Below are 18,681 nucleotides of genomic sequence, written 5' to 3' on the forward strand. Positions count from 1 at the left end.
ATACAGACCACTGGCCCAGACAAATGTATTCAAGAACTAGTTATCTAAACTCTCTTGCTCTCTAGCCAGGGAATAGGTTAGAGCTCAAAAGGAGGATGCTTAAAACCACATACTGGGCTACATGAGCCAATGACATATGCAGTATTAATGCCTCTGTAATTTGGGTGCTTAAGATAAAGTTGCATATTAAATTATTCAGTCCATCTTTCCTTTCCAACACTGGTCCCACCTCCTCAGGTAGGATGAAAGATGGACCAGTCTTAGCTTTACCACTGGTCTAGCGGTAAATGCCTTTTTCAGGAAGGTGAGAGCTATGAATTTTAATTATTGCTGGCTGGGGAGCATCTAGCACTCTGGTCCCTAGCTGAGTAAGCCTGTTACTGGAAAAGTAGGGCATTTTACCATTTTTATGATTATTCTTTTGAGCTGAATTCATGATTGAGCTGCTATCATCATTAAGTTGAATTTCTCATTGAGCTGAATTCATCATTCATGAGTTGGGCTGAATTCATCATTGTCCAAGTGCATTAGGAGAGGTCTAAGTGTGTAGGAGAACATGTTACACGGGTAAAAAAAAAAAAAAAAAAAAAAAAAAAAAGCTGGGAAGGATAGCAAATGGAGGAATAATAATAATGGAGGAATAATCTAATAACTGAAATCCGCAACTGAAATTGAGAAAAGTAGGCTTTTGGGACTTTTGTCTTTAATGGTCATAAATATATGTTCATTTTATAATGAAAGATTCTTTTCCTAGAATTTCAAAAAAGATGAAGCAAAACAAAGATATATTAAACACACGAGTTTAAATTTAAAAAAAAAAAAGGACAGAAAAAAGAAGAAGAAGAAATGAGACAGCACTTGGTAGTCCTGCTTCTGAGGTCAGTCTAGTAGAAGCAAGAAATACAGAACTTCCTTCTTTGCAGGATGCTCTTCTGATGGGGCACTGTGCTTTCTTCATTGCATGTCTCTGCCCAACTTTAAGAATTTTTGCTCCATTTTCAGTCCCACTTTGTTTCAGTCCCACTTCCTCCCTGGGGCCAGCTCTTGATTTACTGCTTTTAGCCTGATATTTTTGTTCTCTAATTTCTTGACTCCCCTTAGCTCCATTCTACTTGAAGTACAGGGATACTCTTTCATGAAATCTGAAGGTTACAGAGTTCTCTCCTAACTGGAGACTGTTTCAAGGTCCATTCAGAAATGACAGAGTTTGTTTTAATATGGATTACTCTTCCATGGCTATTTATCAATAGGCTTTGAAAGTACTTGAAGTAGTTAATATAAATTTAAAAGTCTAAATGTACTGTAAGAAAACTATTTTATTTAAGAAAACTTTATTATTATTATTATTATAGATCTTTTTATGTCTGAAGATTTTTATGGTTCTGATTAACACATCTAATTGAACAAAAATCCCCCCCAGAAATTTTGATATTAATGGTTAGCTTTGTATTATTATTATTTTTTTAATTATTATAATAGAAGAGTATGCTAAAATAGCAAAATTCTGACTATTACTAAAGGGAAACTGAGCATCATAGCTACTCACTTGATAGCTAGTTTAGAAGTCTTTATTACATGTATTCTTGTATATTTCAGTGCAGGATGAAATAGTATTTATGAAGTGCATCGGCATTCTCTAAAAATTTTTTTGTCTTGTAAGGTTCATAATGTTTTGTTCTTATGTAAGTAGGGGGCAAGTAAGAGCAGGATGTTTTTTGTTATGCTTTTCACACCATACACTTAAGATGCATATAAATTAGGGTAGATTGCATTATGTGCTTTGGAGATGACATAATCCCAGTTACTGACACTCCATCTCACCATTATCTTAACCTAAGTCATGCTCTGTTGTACATGCATGCTTGGTGAGCAGTCTGTGTGGTCAGAAAGATTTTCCTGAGAAAGTTTACATGGGGATGTACTGCACTTTATGAGTATCTTGTGACTCACTTTTCCTACTATATAAAGTGTTGTCCTAGTTTCAGTTAGCACAGAGTTAATTTTCTTCCTAGTAGCTGGTAGAATGCTATGTTTTGGCTTAGGTTGAGAAGAGTGCTGATAACACCCCAATGTTTTAATTGTTGCAGAGCAGTGCTTACACGAAGTCAAGGATGTCTCAGCTTCTTGCTCTGTCCCTCCAATGGGCAAGCTGGGGGTGCAGCAGGAGCTGGGAGGGGACAGACCCAGGACAGCTGACCCAGACTAGCCAAAGGGGTATTCCATACCATCTGACGTCATGCTAAGCAATATATAGGGGTGGCTAGCTGGGGGAGGGGGGCCGGACAGCTCAGGGTTAGGCTGGGCATCGGTCAGCAGGTGGTGAGCAATTGCATTTTGCATCACTTGTTTGTACACATTATTAGTAGTAGTACTATTATCATCATTATTGTTATTATTATTTTCCTGTCTTGAGATAAACTGTCTTTATCTCAACTCATGGGCTTCACTTTCCCATTTCTCTCCCCCATTCCAGAAAGGGGGCGGGGTGGGGGGGTGAGCGAACGGCTGTGTGGTGTTTAGCTGCCAGCCGGGTTAAACCCCGACAAGTGTACATATTAGACCTGTACATGACCTGTACAGACCTATTGGTCTGCTCCTTAATGTGGACATTGCAAATGTCAAGGTTTGCATAAAACTTTGTGCTGTCTATGCATGAATAGACTTTGGCATCCATAGAGATCATAAATTCATAAAAATGAATTTAAGCCTGTGGTTCCAAACCTGAGATTATAAACTGTGGCTCACCTGTTGCCTACTCTCTAAGCATGTTACCTCTCAGGCATTGTGTCTTGTTTTGCTCATCCCGGACTGTCACAGTCTTGATCAATCAGAACAGTTAAGACCACCTAGGAAAAGAAAATAAAGAAAGTAGATGCTCCATTAAATCTAGATCCTTAACAAATATTAATCCAGGAAACATTTGGAGACCGTACTGGATAATGACTGCTAAGACTGGGCTCCTCTGAAAACATAGGGCTGCTACTAACTTCTTTGGCAATTTAGCTGGAGAAGTACATAGCTAGCAAAGCAGTTTCTGAATGTGCCCAAGTGTTCAGGTCAGACTGAAATGCCTTCATTGCAGATGGTGGCATGGTTTTCTATATTAGAGAGTATTTCCATTTTGTTGAGCTCAGGGTTGGGAATGTTAAGGTAGAGTCCCTGTGGATAAGGATCAGGACGTTGGCCAACAAGGCTGATGTCCTGGTGGGGGTCTGTTACTGACCGCCAAACCAGGGTGGAGAGACAGATGAGCCATTCTATAAGCAGCTGGTGGAAGCCACTCAGTTGCCAGCGCTTGTTATCACGGATGACTTTAGTTTCCCAGACACAGGCTGGAAATACAGCCCTGAGGAAACAGTCTAGAAGGTTCCTGGAGTGTGTGGAAGACAGCCTCCTGACTCAGCTGGTTAGTGAGGCAGTGTCCCGCTAGACCTGCTGTTCATTAACACAGTAGGACTGGTGGGAGACATGGCGGCAGGGAGTTGTCTTGGGCAGAGTGACTGTAATTCTTCTCTATTCTTGGTGAAGTTTGGGGGGGGGGGGGGGGGGAAGAGGGGAGTGAAGGGGATAGAGGAGAGAGAAGAGAGGGTTGTCAGTAAAACTGCTACCTTAGACTTCCAGAGGGCAGAGTTTGAATTGTTTAAGACACTGGTAGGAGGGCCCCCTGGGCATTGGTCCTGAAGGGCAGAGGATCCAGGAAGGCTGGACACTCCTCAAGAAGGAAGTCTTAAAGGCGCAGGAGCAGGCTGTCCCTGTGTGCTGTAAGATGAGCCGCTGGGGAAGAAGACCGGCGTGGCTGAACAGGGCAATTTTGCTGAGTATCTGAGAGAAAAAGAGAGTTTATGTCTGGTGGGAGAAGGGGCAGCCAATTTGGGGAGAGCACAAGGAAGTTGCTGGCATATACAGGGAAAAGATGAGGAAGGCCAAAGCCCAGCAGAAGCTCAACTTGGCCACTGTGGTTAAGGATAACAAAAAAATGTTTCTATAAATATATTAATGACAGGAGGAGGGCCAAGAAGAATCTCCATTCTCTACAGGATGCAGAGGGGAACATGACTACAGAAGGTAAGGAAAAGGCTGAGGTTCTTAATGCCTTCTTTACATCTGTTTTAACCAGCCAGACCACTTATCCTTGGGGTACTCAAGATTTCTGACCTGCAAGTCTGGGATGGGGAGCAGAAGAAACCCCCCACAGTTCAGGTGGAAACAGAGACCTGCTGTTCCACCTGGGCTGTAACAAGTCCATGGGGCCTGATGGGATTCAGCCAAGGGTACTGAAGGAGTTGGTGGATGTGATTGCTGGGCTGCTTTCCATCATCTGTCACTGGTCGCCGTCATCCCGAGACGATCTGAATGACTGGAGACTAGTAAATGTGATGCCCATGTATAAGAAGGTTCATAAAGAGGACACGGGGAACTACAGGCCTATCAGCCTCACCTTGGTGCCAGGAAAGGTGGTGGAACAGGTCATCTTGAATGCAATCAAGCAGCATATGCAGGACAGCTGGGGGGTCAGGCCCAGTCAGCACAGTTTCATGAAAGGCAAGTCCTGCCTGACCATCCTCATCTCCTTCTATGACTGGGTGACTGCCTGGTGGATGAGGGAAATGCTGTTGATGTAGTCTACTACTGATAGTCTATTAGTCTTCAGCAAGGCCTTTGACATGGTTTCCCATAGTATACTCCTGGAGAAACTGGCAGCCCATGGCTTGGATAGGTGCACTCCTTACTGGGTTAAAAACTGGCTGGACAGCCTGGCCCAGAGAGTAGTGGAGAATGGAGTGAAATCCAGAGGGTGACCAGTCACCAGTAGTGCTCCCCAGGGGTTGGTGTTGGGGCTCATCCTCTTCAATATCTTTATTGATGATTTGAATGGGGGAATTGAGTGTACCCTCAGTAAGTTTGAGGATGACACCAAGTTGGGGGGAAATGCTGATCTACCAGAGGGTAAGAAGTCTCTGAAGAGGGACCTGGACAGGATGGGTCAATGCACAGAGGCCAATGGAATGAGGTTCAACATGGCTAAGTGCTGGGTCCTGCACTTGTTACAGAATTGTGGTAGAGTGCCTGGAAAGCTGTGTAGAGGAGAAGGATTTGGGGGTGCTGGTTGATGCTTGCCTGAACATGAGCTGGCAGTGTGCCCAGGTGGTCAAGGCCAATGGCATCCTGGCTTGTATCAGGAATAGCGTACCCAGCAGGACTAGGGAGGTGTTTGTCCCCTTGTACACTGCTCTTGTGCAGCTGCACCTCGAGTACTGTGTTCAGTTTTGGGCCCCTCACTACAGGAAGGACATTGAGGTGCTGGAGCATGTCCAGAGAAAAGCTACGAAGCTGATGAAGGGCCTGGAACACCAGTCCTATGAGGAGCGGCTGAGGGAACTGGGGTTGTTCAGCCTGGAGAAGAGGAGGCTCAGAGGCAACCTTACTGGTCTCTACAACTACCTGAAAGGGAGGTGTGGGGAGCTCGGCATTGGCCTCTACTTAAAGATAACTAGTGATAGGACTAGAGGGAATGGCCTCAAGCTACACCAGGGGAGGTTTAGGTTAGAAATTAGGAGACATTTCTTCTCAGAAGGAGCAGTCATGTATTGGAACAGGTTGCCCAGGGAGGTGGTGGAATCACTGTCCCAGGGGGTGTTTAAGGAAAGATTGGACCTGGTGCTCAGGGGTATGGTTTCGTGGGTCACATTGGTAGTAGGATGATGGTTGGACCAGATGATCTTGAAGGTCTCTTCCAACCTTAATGATTCTATGATTTTATGATTCTATATCTAGGTGAAGTAGTCCATTGTCTAGAGTAGCAACATGGCTATAGCTCTGTTGGCTGCAGTTGTTGCTTCTACAGAAAGAGTAAGCTCTCTCCAAGTAGGAGAGGCACTGCTTCTGGAGGGGATCCATACCCAGGCACTGCTTCTATGTCTCTCATAAGTGCAGATGAGAGAGGAGCTGTGAACTCCGCACTTTCTCAGTCCTAGATCCACTCCTCCTCATTCCACTTCCCTTACCCATGGCAGGTGTGTTCTGCTCCTGTGGCAGGCAAAATTTAGTTTTTTTTCTGGCACTACTGAGAAACCTGAGCCAACTCTGACTGCCTGAAAGACTGCAAAACAGCATCTCCCACAGCTGCCTGATGTGTGGCTGATCTGGAATCCCTTTTCTCCCTTCATATTAAAACTTCTCTGTGCATAAAGTAGTTTGAGAGAAAGACATTTTACAGCCTAGTGGTTATTCAGTTTGGAGGGGAAGTGGTGAGATCCATTTGTTTTGTAAAGGACTGTTTATTAAGTGGCCAAAAGAAACAAAAAAACAGAGAAGGAAAGAGGATATAAAATGAGAGGTGATAACAAATAGCAAATATATATATATATTTTTTTTAACAAAAAACTCATAGTGGAAAGAGTATTTGATTCAGTAAATTCTGTTGAATTGTTTATCTTTTGATAATTTACTAAGAAGAGACAATTTTAAAATGATTTTGATTGTGAATGCAGCCTTCTACTGTTTTACTAAAATATCACCAATTTCTTCGAAAGACAACTGCTCTTAAATACGCATTCTTCCTTCTCTAACCTGTTTCAGATGGAAAATAGCATTGTTTAGAAAGGAGCTGGATCAATAATCTTCTTAAATAGAAAAAAAATATTTACAGAACCACTCAGAAGCCAAACTATTTGTAAGATTTCCTCCAAGTCCTTGAGGCCGACCAGTTTTAAGTCATCCTGGGTTCAGGGCTTTAGTGGGTTGCTCAGATAAAATATCACCCTGTTTATGAGTTCATAGGATTTTGGTTGCAATGGAAGTGTGTGGTATTGCTGTCTTTGCATTGCTATAAGCAGATTTGAAATGTAAATATTCATATTTAACAAATATCTCGATTATGACATTAATCTCCAATATGGAGATTATTTAAGTTACTTTAAACAGCATTCAGGTAAATACATGAAATTTTAAACCCATTTACTGCTTGTATAAAACCTATAATAAGATGAATTCGACTTGGTAAGACTAATGCCAGAATGATCAATAATGGCATGACATTTATCCTATCAGTTCACATACGGCGAAATCTTCAAGCAGTACAAAATAAACTGTTTGCCACTTTATCTACTGGTGCTGTTAAGGGGAACTGAAACCCTGCATGAAACTGGATCTGTGCCTTGGCAGTTATCCCAGTTAAGAAAGCATGTCATTTGTCAGCGTGCCAATAAAATTGATTCTATGATATTTTTCCTCCCAGAATTTTGCATTGATAAAATACTTCTTCATCTGATAATCATGCTTGGTATTATATCATAGAATAAAACTCTCCTTCATGTTGAGCTTCTTGCTTTGTACATCTGGGAATACTAGGAGACATCATTGAAACATTAACCATTTTCTTGACTGAGTTAAACTTGATTGTTAAAGGATAAACTACTAAGAAACTACTAAACTGCATTTGAAACAAAATGCAGTTTCCATTTTGTATTGACTCTTGTGTGATGTCTTAATACAAGAAAGTCCTCAGCTGTAACTTCTGATTCACAGCTGGTCTCAGACTTCCTTGAAAATAAATTTAAAATCTTTATTTCAGCTTTGACCAGCAGATGGTCCTCAGTTTAAAAAGTTAGTTTAAGCCAATTTAGATCTCATTTTCTAGTTTGGTTTCACCACAGTCAATATTATATTTCAAACTATAATATTGTAAAGGGAAAAAAAAAAAAAAAAAAAAAAAAAAAAAAAAAAAAAAGAGGACTTGGTTTAGACATTTTTTTCCACATCTTTTTCTTAGAGAAGACAGTAAAAACATATTGTCCCCTCCCTTCTCCTCCTCTCCCCTCCCCTCTACTCTCCCTTTCTTCTCCCCCACTTCTTTACTGAATCTGCTTAGGAAAATGAGACACAACAAATCCATTTAGGATTATGTTGAAAAAGCATCTCTGCTTTTAATATTACCCATATTTTTCTGCTAAGTTTTGCTGGAAAATCTCTGAAAGCTTCAGCTTGTGTCTTATCCAGATCACTTAAATCTGCAACACTAGCTTTGCAGTCTTGCAAGAACATCTGTTTTTATTTTTAATGCTATCTCTTTTGGTCCTAGAACCTGTTCTTTAGTGTTTTAAGAGATTTTGCAGAATCTTAAAGGGTCTTAGTTTTAACTCCAAAACTAAATGAAAATCAGGACCATGTATCTCATGTGCTAGTATTTTTACTGAGTGTATTCATTGTAAATTGACAGACAATATTTGGAAGCCCATGTCACAGTTACTTTTCTATTACCTCAATGAAATGTGGCAACACAGTACACTTGTGCATTACACGTCTCATTATGCTGTTATTTTGGCATAGTTTGTATATGTACTTGTATGTTGTGAAATGCTGAACACTATTAATGTGTCTGGTATCGCACTGTTGCTTTCCTTTAATGGTAAACTGAAGAGTTTATTATTTATTTGTTTATTTATTGTATTTATTTTATTTTTTTGGGTGGGGTGGGAGATTTAGTGGGATGAATACATGTACATGTATCTATACATACACATGTACATATACATAAATATGCATAATATATATATATTATCGATTTAAAAATAAAGTATCTGGAAAAACATGATGTATTTCAACTGGATGGTGACAACTGGGTAAAGAAAGGACTAGTTAGACATCTGTTCCTTAAATTGGTTCATCTTCCTAAACTCAAGTGGTAATAATGGCATTATGCACAATGGAAACCAAAACTGATATGAATTATCTCTGGTTGTCACCAAAAAGGGAAGCAAGTACTTCAATGGGAAAACTAGCTGCCATCTTGTGTTCTCACATCCTCCTAGCTTAGCAGAAAAAGATGATTAACTGGTAGTCAATATCAGTTTAAAAAACCAACCAACCAACAAAACAAACAAACAATCAAAATGCATTTCTCTTATTTGCACTGTTAGATATGCTGATCTGATATGATTTTTTTATTTTTATTTTTTTTAGTACAACTCAAACCAAAAATAAGTATCTCATTTTCAAAAGTGTCAGTTTCTTTTAAATATGTATGTGTATTTTTCCTCTCCTTTTCTTTTTTCCTCTGGGATAATTTAAACAAAAATGTCCATTTGAGATCAAAAGTTGAATTTGATATTCTTTCCCAAAACTATAGAAACAAATATTTTTGTAATAGTCAGAAACTATAATTTTTTTTAAATATTGGTGTGATTTTTTTTGTTTTGTTTTATAATTCCTTTGTCCCCTTTTAATCTGTAACTATTTGCCAAATTTTCCTAGTGTTTATCAATAACGCTGTTTCTTGAGAATCCTTTTCTATGGAAAACATATACATTTTTAAATATTTTCCTATCTCTAATTTCAAGAGTCCGTGGGCAATATAAATATTTAGTTAATATCAAATGATCCAAAAGTTATTTAGAGTAGATGATACTCTAAATTATTATAAAAAAATATTAACCTAATCTAAAGCATCCATGAAGCAATCTGATAATTTTCAAATATACATGTAATCTATTTTTACACACTGACATATTTGAAAGGATAATTACTAGTGACATCATGTGTTTGCTATTTCCTATTCATAATGCACATATTTTTGTTTTCTGAAGTCAAAAGACATAATTGTTCACTTTCCAACTTTTAGTCAGAGAAAAATATCACAGGTTAAATAAATGCAAGTAAAAGATAAATATTTTTTCTTAATGATAATTTGTCTTAAACTGTAATTTTCAGAATATGCATGAAAACTTGTTGAACTTGTCAATGATTACCAAAAAAAAAACCCACCAACAAACACACAAAAACAAACAGTGAAAACACCTTTATGAATCTCACAAACTAGGTGTTTTTACTATTCCAGTGTTTTCTAAATGTTTTTTGTGCTAGTTTAGCATTTCATGGTAATTACGAGGTTGTCATAATGCACTTTATGAATTTGTGTTAATATCATGAGACCAAAAAATGTATTTAAAAACTATTTATGTAAATCAGTGACCACTCCATAATGTGGACATAATTATGGACACTTATATTAGCTTTTAATTGTGTCTTGATGCTTGTGTATTCAAGTCTTTCACATTATCTATTTTTTTGAAGCTAGTGTTTATATGACTAACTGCAAGGGTGGATGGATAAAATGAAAAAGAAAGGTGGGATTGCGTTTTCCTCTTCTCTTTCTCTCTCTCTTACTCTCCCCCTCTTTTCTAAACAAGCTAAGAGTTTTTATAATTCATCACCTGGCTGACAGATGAGTTCTGCTGGAGAATATTAGAAAATGTCTCAAATCTCATATATATGCTAATGGTATGCTGAGACTGGTTGGTGGTATGCCGGAGTTTTTAATCTGTCTCGACCAGTGTGGAAAGTGGAGGAGACAAGTCATTGCACTCGACAATTTATGATCAAACAACTGAATTGTAAAGGAAGAAGGACATGCAGAAAAGGAGAGTAATTTTCTGATTTAACAGCGTTGTTACTACAAATAAAGAAATCTTGATTTTGACTGCACTCGACATTAAATGAGTTTCCTGTGCCCTGCTCTGAATTTTTCATTTCCAGATTTGTATAAAGCACCCTGCTTAGATACAAGTGACAGATAAGGAGACGATTGCATATGGAAATCAAATGTGTATAATAAAGCCATCTTCTGTTTATTAAATAAACACATGTAGATGACTTCTGTGGAGAATGCACTGATAATTCTTCATTGTGTTCTAGTTTTTTTGCAAGTCACAAAGAATCTTATTTAACAACCACGAATGACTAGATGCATGCTTTTCTGTTTATTACCTTATAACAAACCAGGCAGTCTAATATATGGCATTTATAAACATTTTATTCTGATTCTTTAGTGCAAGCTTTAGCTGTAACAGTACAATATATTAGTGTTCATGCTATTAGAGTTCTAGAAGCTGCATCAGTGCATTAGTATTTTCTGAATATTATGTTTTCATGATAGAAATGTTAAAGATTAGGTAGATAATACATACATTATTGTAAAATGGAACTCTAGGAGAAGCGAAGTATAGCATGAACAATTTGGTCTTCATAAAAGTAATTATAATATTGTATAACCAAAACTAAGAAAAGACCATAGGTTCTGCAGACAGCTGAGCAATTATTTCTGATTCAGTGATTCAAGAGTCTTCATTTCATATGTAAGAAACACTTAGTTCACCAAGAGATGTAATTCCAGTTCTATTTCTCACTTTTTTTTTTCCAGACATGGCCTTCCTATAAATTGTTATAATATACTGCAGTTTTGTGTAGTGTCATGAATGCAGGTTGCATTTCCTGAAAGGGGTTTTATATTGCAATTGAGGTCCTTATAGATATTTTAAAGTAAAAGAAAATACACCTTTTGGTTCACATTTTAATTTTGATAATAAAAAGAGTAGGGAATCAATAATGTCCAGGCAATAGTGAACCGTATTTAGTGACAATTATTTGTCATGTCAGGGGAAGTCTGCAATCAGTAGCTCATTTGGACTTGGCTGAGAGGGCCATGATATTGCTTTAAGTCCTTTCCTGTATTTATCAATATCAGCTGTGTTAGGTAAGTTTTAGACCGTCAGCATTTATTTCTCAAATTATCATCAACATCGCTCTTTTCTTTTGCTTTTGCTTGAACTTTGCTTTGATGTTTTACTTTAAAAAAAAGAAAATAACAAACCAACAGTCCAAAAGCAAAGTATGCCCATCTCCTGTCATACATATACGTTAAATGAGAGCAGAGTTCTGAAATAGTGGTTCAGACTTCCAAAACACCAGGAGGCTTCTCAGCCTGGGGTAAATGTAATGTGAGCTTTGGCATAAGAGCATTCAGAAAATCCACATGGATTTCTTACTATGATTGGAAGTGATTGCTGTGCATGGAAGTACACAACTGGTTCAAACAAGACTAGATAAGCTGTGTTGCAAAGCCATATGGCTTAGTTTAAACAGCACAAAGAGGAAGCCTTTGATCATGGCCTTTGATCATAGTTAACCCTAAATGAAGTGGTGGGCTAATGTAGGTAAAAAGGTGTCAGAATCAAAGCAACTAGAGGCTGATAGGAGTCTAGGCAAAGAAGGATTTTGGAGAGGATCCTGGTATGCAGATGGTTTGCTTGGTTTTAAACCAAGGATAAGGATAAAAAGACCAAAGCAACTTGGGCACCAGTGGAGAAGACCAAATTATGGCAGAAAAAATGAAGATGACTGGAAGCAGAAGCTGTAAGGTGTATGTTATCCTTCAGTGAGTTTCTGACAGCATTTACATATGCATGAAGGGTCATCTCATAATGTTCATAAAAAAAAAAAAGGTGTGAGAGTTTGAAATACAACTAGAAATGTGGGTAGAATACAGAAGAGATTTAAGGATGACAGATGAGATGAAAGGAAAGAGCAGGCATATACCTGAAGTTGCAGGTGGGTTGATTGGCAGATGCTCAGATGAAAAGAACACCTCCAGAAATATATGAAAATGAGAACAAGGCAGAGGAAGACACCAGTATGTGAAGGAAGATTCATCTATGGATAGAGTTTGATCCATGGAAGGAGTGAGGAGATGGAATAGCTAGAGACAGAAAACTGAGCATCAAGAAAGAAGAGATGAAGTAAATGGTAACAGCAGGGGCTAGACACTGGAGCAATTAGAATTGATAGATGGAAAGCGGAAAGGAAGCAAGAAGACCAGAGTTTTACAGGAACCTCAGATTACTCTGAAAGGAAACATTTTCATAAGAAATATTAAGAGACTAGTCATCAGAGTGGACTAGAAAACATCCTGGTGCAAGCACAATGATGTGAAGGGCTACAAAGATGGTGACTAGCCTAGAGGGGAAGATGTACAAGAAGTGGCTGAGGTCACTTTGTCTGTTCAGCCTGGAAAAGAGGAGGCTGAGGGGAGACCCCATTGCGGTCTACAGCTTCCTCATGAAGGGGAGTGGAGGGGCAGGTGCTGATCTATTCTCTTGGTAGGATCTGAGGGAATGGAGTCAAGCTGCAACTTGGGAGGTTCAGGCTCGTTATCAGGAAAAAGTTCTTTGCCGAGAGGATTGTTGCTCACTGGAACAGGCTTTCCAGGGACGTAGTCACTGCACCAAGCCTGTTGGAGTTTTAGAAGTGTTTGGATTGTGCTCTTAGTCATATGGTCTGAATTGTTGGTAGACCTGTGTGAAGCCATGAGTTGGTCTTGATGATCCTTGTGGGTCCCTTCCAATTCGGGATATTCTACGATTCTGTGATTCTATAAGGTTAGGCATGAGGGTGAAAGTCATTCTGAAGAGGCTGAGGAAGAATCCTTTGAATGTCTTTATTACAGTTGAGAGCAAGAGCAAGTGTCCTAATAAGAATCCTGCTTGAACAGATAAAAGATGATTGCGGCAGATGGGTGAAGATATTCAGAGATCTTTGTTGGAATTATTTTATTTCTTAAATCTAGAAGGCAAATGTTTAGGATACTAAGTACCATCAGGATTGGTGAAAGCACCCATGCAAAGTTTGGGATGTTTACCTACTTGAGTATCTGGCAAAGCAGCCTTCCTGTGTCATGTCTAACCTGATTGATAAAAGAAAGGACACTAAAGAAGAAGTAAATACTATGAGAATAATAGTGAAGTAATTAGTTAAAAATAAGAGTGTTTAATTTGGGTAGCAAGATGCAACTGAAAACTGACTCAGTAATTCATTGAAACTGTACAACAAATTAGAAGAAATCAAACGAAGAGTCAGATGTGAAACAACATTATAAGAAAACCAAAATGGAATAGCTGTTATTCCTGAAAAAAAAAAGATATGGAAGGAGCATAACTATTCAGGAACTGACGTGGTACATTTTGTTGTGTAATGGACTCTAAAGAAGTGAGAGGACAGATTGTGAGTGAGCTGCAATCTAAATCAAATTTTCTTTGGGGAAGGCAGTTGAGTACCTCATGTTGTGAATATGCTGGAAATCAGACATTGAAAACCAGTGTCTTAGAGTAATAAATATTTATATTGTCATGGTAGTGAACAATGTAATTCTAAGACTTTTCTATTTCTCTAATATAGCTTAAAGTACAAGTGTTGCTAATAATGATAACACCCAAATTATCAGTAGATTTTTTCAGTAAGTAGTCATTCAACTATCAAGGGACAACATTACTTTAATATTATTTTTGGACACAGTGCTGAGCAAGGTAACACACACTTTCCTGCTTTCTTCTATCCCTATCCCTTCTTGTTTTTGCTGTTCACTTCTTTGTTGGCATAGTCCACTGGCAATACCTCACTAACAACTGCAGTCAACTGCTGCTTCCAAGATCAGTTGCTGACCCATTCTTTTTATCTTGGTTGTGGAAGAGGTGGTATTTAGAAAGGTATTTAAGTAGCAGTTTAGGAGCCAGGAAGGCTTGGTCCACATGTTTCTGTGAAAATTTATAGGACCAAACAGGTACACAACAGTGCTTTATCAGTAATATGCTTCTAAACCAGAGACCCGTAAGCTGGATTTTTGAAACTGCTTGACAATTTTGCAAATATATTGAGTACAAGGTAGAGAGTAAGTACTATTAAAGGTCTCACCCACAATATTTTAGAAAATACTTAGTTGTGTTTTTCACTTCTAATTTAGAGGCTCTCCAAAGTATTTATTTAAGAATGTATAAATGTCACAAAAACAAAATAGATGCACAAGTCCCAAAACAACAACAACAACAACAACAAAAAAAAAAACCACAACACTTTGAATAAAAACAAAGTGAGTTAATAGATGCTGCTTTTTTCCCCCATGTTCACACAAGAGCTGTGTACACCTCTGTGCTTGACTGCCCTGTTATTCTGTAAAAGCAACACCATTAATAAATAAAACTGAAAGTGTGAAACAGCTTAAAGTTGAATGTGCTCTTAACAGGACATAACAAAACTTTATTGAACCTCTATGCCTATGAACAATGCCTCATTTCAATCATGCCAGCAGATGGCACTGTTTATATTAAGTAGCTTTCATGGGGAAATTTAATTTGTTTCTTTTTTTCTTTATTTGTTTACTAAATATTGTGAGATGTTGTCCTGTGCTTGTAATACTTCTTCCTGAAATGAAAAATTGATCTACACAAAACTTCAAGTGACTGTATTTATGATAACGTGTGTAAACTAATATTTCTAATCTACCTTTTTCTCAATGCATAAGGAAAATTAAGAAAAGAAATTCAACATGACTGGAGCATTAGCACTTCTGAGCTTTTGAAAATGAAGATAAAGGAGCAGGTTTCTAGGATGTTTTGCAGCTACTCCATGTTAGGCATGTTAGTTAGGCATTTTCAGGCTGAATGTTGTACTCTTAAAGACTTTCAGCCAGTTAATTCTCCTGGATGTTTGCAGTCTACTGTAGATACGCTTTCCAGTTCCAGCAGGGACTGATATAAGAAACTGTACCACAAGAGTGGTACCACCTGGGTGTAATGGAACAAGGAAGACTGGAGAGAAATGAGAAGCACTTCAAATTACATTGGTCAGGCCATGCAGGAAAAGTTTAAGGGTAAAAGCTGCCTGTGATCATTTATTGTGTTTCTAGTCGTGGGGCTGGGAAGCCCCTTTGCACAGCTGATGTATAGCAGTGGCAAAGAGATACCTCACCCTCTCTGATGTGGGGAATTACTGTCTGGGTAGGGAAAGCACCAGAAGTATGGCACCACTCCATCAGCAAAGAGCTCCTTTCCCTCAGATGCCTTCCAGCTTCCTGCTGCTAAATCTAGAACTGAAAGCTGCATCCATGGCCAGTTGACTGTAGCATTCTGCTACAAGGAGATATTACCAGTGGAAAGTAATGTATATTCAGTCTGTGAGCAATAACATAAAATTTGGTGTTTTGCAAGGGAAGGGGAAGGAAAAAGACAGGTTTCCATAAGCAGTAAAAACTTCTGTAGCTAATAATGTGCTAGGTTACTGATAGACATGGGACACACAGCCCCTGGGGGAAAATAGAAAGCCTTCAATTTCTCCAGCTACAGCAGAGACCTCAGCTAAAGTGGAGCTTCTTTTTCTGAGAGAGTAAGTGGAAATAGCTTCTGCTGAGCTGGAAAGATACTCTTGATTACTTGCTGTGCTCTTAGATAATCAAGGACACAGTGGAAATACCACATAGCATGTGACCAGCTTTGATTTATCCCAGGAAACCTCTCAGCCTCAGAATGTGCTGTAAACAGCTGGTTCACAAACTTCAGACAGAGAAAAAAAAAATCTCTTCATTTTTTATCTCTTGGTTAAAAAAAAAAAAAAAAAAAAGTTTATTGGATGTTGCACAACTGCATCATTTCCGGTCATTGGATGAAATTAGAAGATGAAACAAGGATGACTTCAAATAACATTGCTTCTTGGATGCAGTCTTTTGCAAGGTTTCAATTACTAACTCAAATCTGTTAAAAATATTTGCCCCATTAATCACATTGTGTGCTGCTTGATTTAGATTTCTGCCCATTTTTCTACTGTAATATGGAATGCTCTCTATTTTCTACAGATTCCTGGTAGAGTTTGTGGTTGTTGTTATTGTTGTTATTGTTATAAAGGCATTATAATGCCTTTTTCCTTCACCATATAAATATTTACTGCTCCAAATTTCATACACTCCATTTTCCCCAGCTTCCTAGTTTTGACAACTTTCAGTAAAAACATCAAGCTTTGGTAGAGCTAATTTCTGGCTAAATCTGTAACACATATTAATATTAATATTAATAATAATAATAAAGATTTCAAAATAAAAATAAAAATTACTATAGGTAACACCTCTTTTATTCTAACTATACTCATCCGTTTTTCTTAAATTTCTCTTGGTCAATGGCATTATTCTACTCAATTTTGCTGTTGTCTGTGTTCACTGCTATGACTAGCAAACTGTGCATCCTGGGAAGCTAAAACCTGCTGTGTTCAAATACTCCTTCTACTTTTCCCTTCACATGACTTCTTCCTTTATAGAAAGCTACTTGTTTTTTCTTCATGGTTAACATCTTTGAATCCCCTTGATGCCCTTCATTACACAGCTCTTGTTCAGGCACTTGGGATTTCTTAAATTGCTTATTAGAAAGCTTCTATCAACACTTGCCTTATTGCCTTAAATCTAGCAAAAAATGCTGTCACATCAAAATAAGCTATTTCAGTTACACTTGTGCTTCTGCACAGTCACCTCCAAACCCTTGTATTGACACATTTCCTCCTTACCAAATAGAAACCTTCTCCAGCCTGCTGCTTGTTTCTTTCCCTTCATTTCATTTTGGCTGACCTTCTGGCCACTTTGTCAAAAATGAAGTCTTGCAACTAAGCATTCAGTGTCTGTTTTTCATCTGTTGCTCATTCCAGGGCTCCTTCCTGCACCTCCATCCTCCATAGGATCACATCCCTGCAGCCTACAGGTGAGGATACTGCAAAGCTGTGCATTTGAACAGTGCTAATGGCCTGTTCACTCACGGCAAACTTTCATTGATTTGCTTGCTCACTGTTGTATTAATGTATTTAAAACATTTTTTTTTTCCTGAATATTTCCAAATGGATGTTAGTATTCAGATGATTCAGATTCGTTATTTTGGTAGTACATAGCAATGTGTACAAAAGTATTCAAAGAAAGATAAACGTATAATGAGAATTTCTGTGAGTTGCTATCTTCTATAAATAGGTAAATGTATAAATTTTCAACATTGAAGCATTTTTTTTTTTTCTGTTGTCTTGGAAGTTCTTTGGGTATCACACAGATACACAGCAAAAAAAGGATCCAAAAAACACCATGTAAATTTCTGTGAAAACTTTAGCAATTATCCATACTTCTGAAGAAAACTGACAGTAATTAAACAACTGAAGTAATAATTACCTTATTTGCATCCTTCTTCAGTTGCTTCTTTTGCAAGTCAAAAATCTTGGTCTAGTTTTTCTTTCCTTGTGCTGTTACATAGGTTTAAATATTTCTCTCTCTGCATTTTTTTCCTTTTAACTTTTTGGGATATGTGGTGGTAAGGTGGGTTTCCTGAATATGATAGCTAGACCCGTGTAAGTATTTAGGGTATGAACTCACAAAAAATAGTAATAGTATAATTATATTACTTTGTTTTACCTTAAAGCATCTTAATAGTGTTTTTGCCTTTTTGACTGTTGCAGAACTGTCAAAAGTTCTCTGGAACTGATGTTTCCAGAGATTGCAAGCTTTCTTTGCAAGTAGCAATAGATAATGAGGACTCCAAAACTCTGAAGGCAAGAATTTTTTTATGTATGCATTCCTTTTCTTTGCTGGCATTACATTTCTACCTACATTTTATTATATAATCAGTCTTTAGCATGCAGGTTTCTCTGTAATGTTTTTTAGATAGTGACAGTTTTGACTATCTTAAATAACTTTATATCTTAACAAACTGTTGCCTCAGTATTTTCCTTCTTTTCCGTTGTGTTTCTGAGTACACTGATGGACATAAATGCCAGCATGAATTCTCATGGCACACCTCTGGTAGCCTTCCTTTCACAATCTTTATTTTCTACCTCTGTATATCCATTTAAGTATCTTCCTTTTTATTTCTTAACAATCTACTTTCTTTAGTAGCCATTGGTAAGGGACCCTGGATGAGACCTCTAGAAATTCAAGTACATTGTGTCATTTGGTTTAAGCCTAATGTGCACTTGGTTATACCTTCAGATCTTCAAGCAGATCTTTAAAGCATAGGTTTCTTACAAAAGCTGCACCAATTCCTTTGTAGTTCATAATTTACC

The sequence above is a fragment of the Aythya marila genome (genome assembly GCF_965140915.1).
Source record: "Aythya marila genome assembly, chromosome: 2".
NCBI classification, from domain to species: domain Eukaryota; kingdom Metazoa; phylum Chordata; class Aves; order Anseriformes; family Anatidae; genus Aythya; species Aythya marila.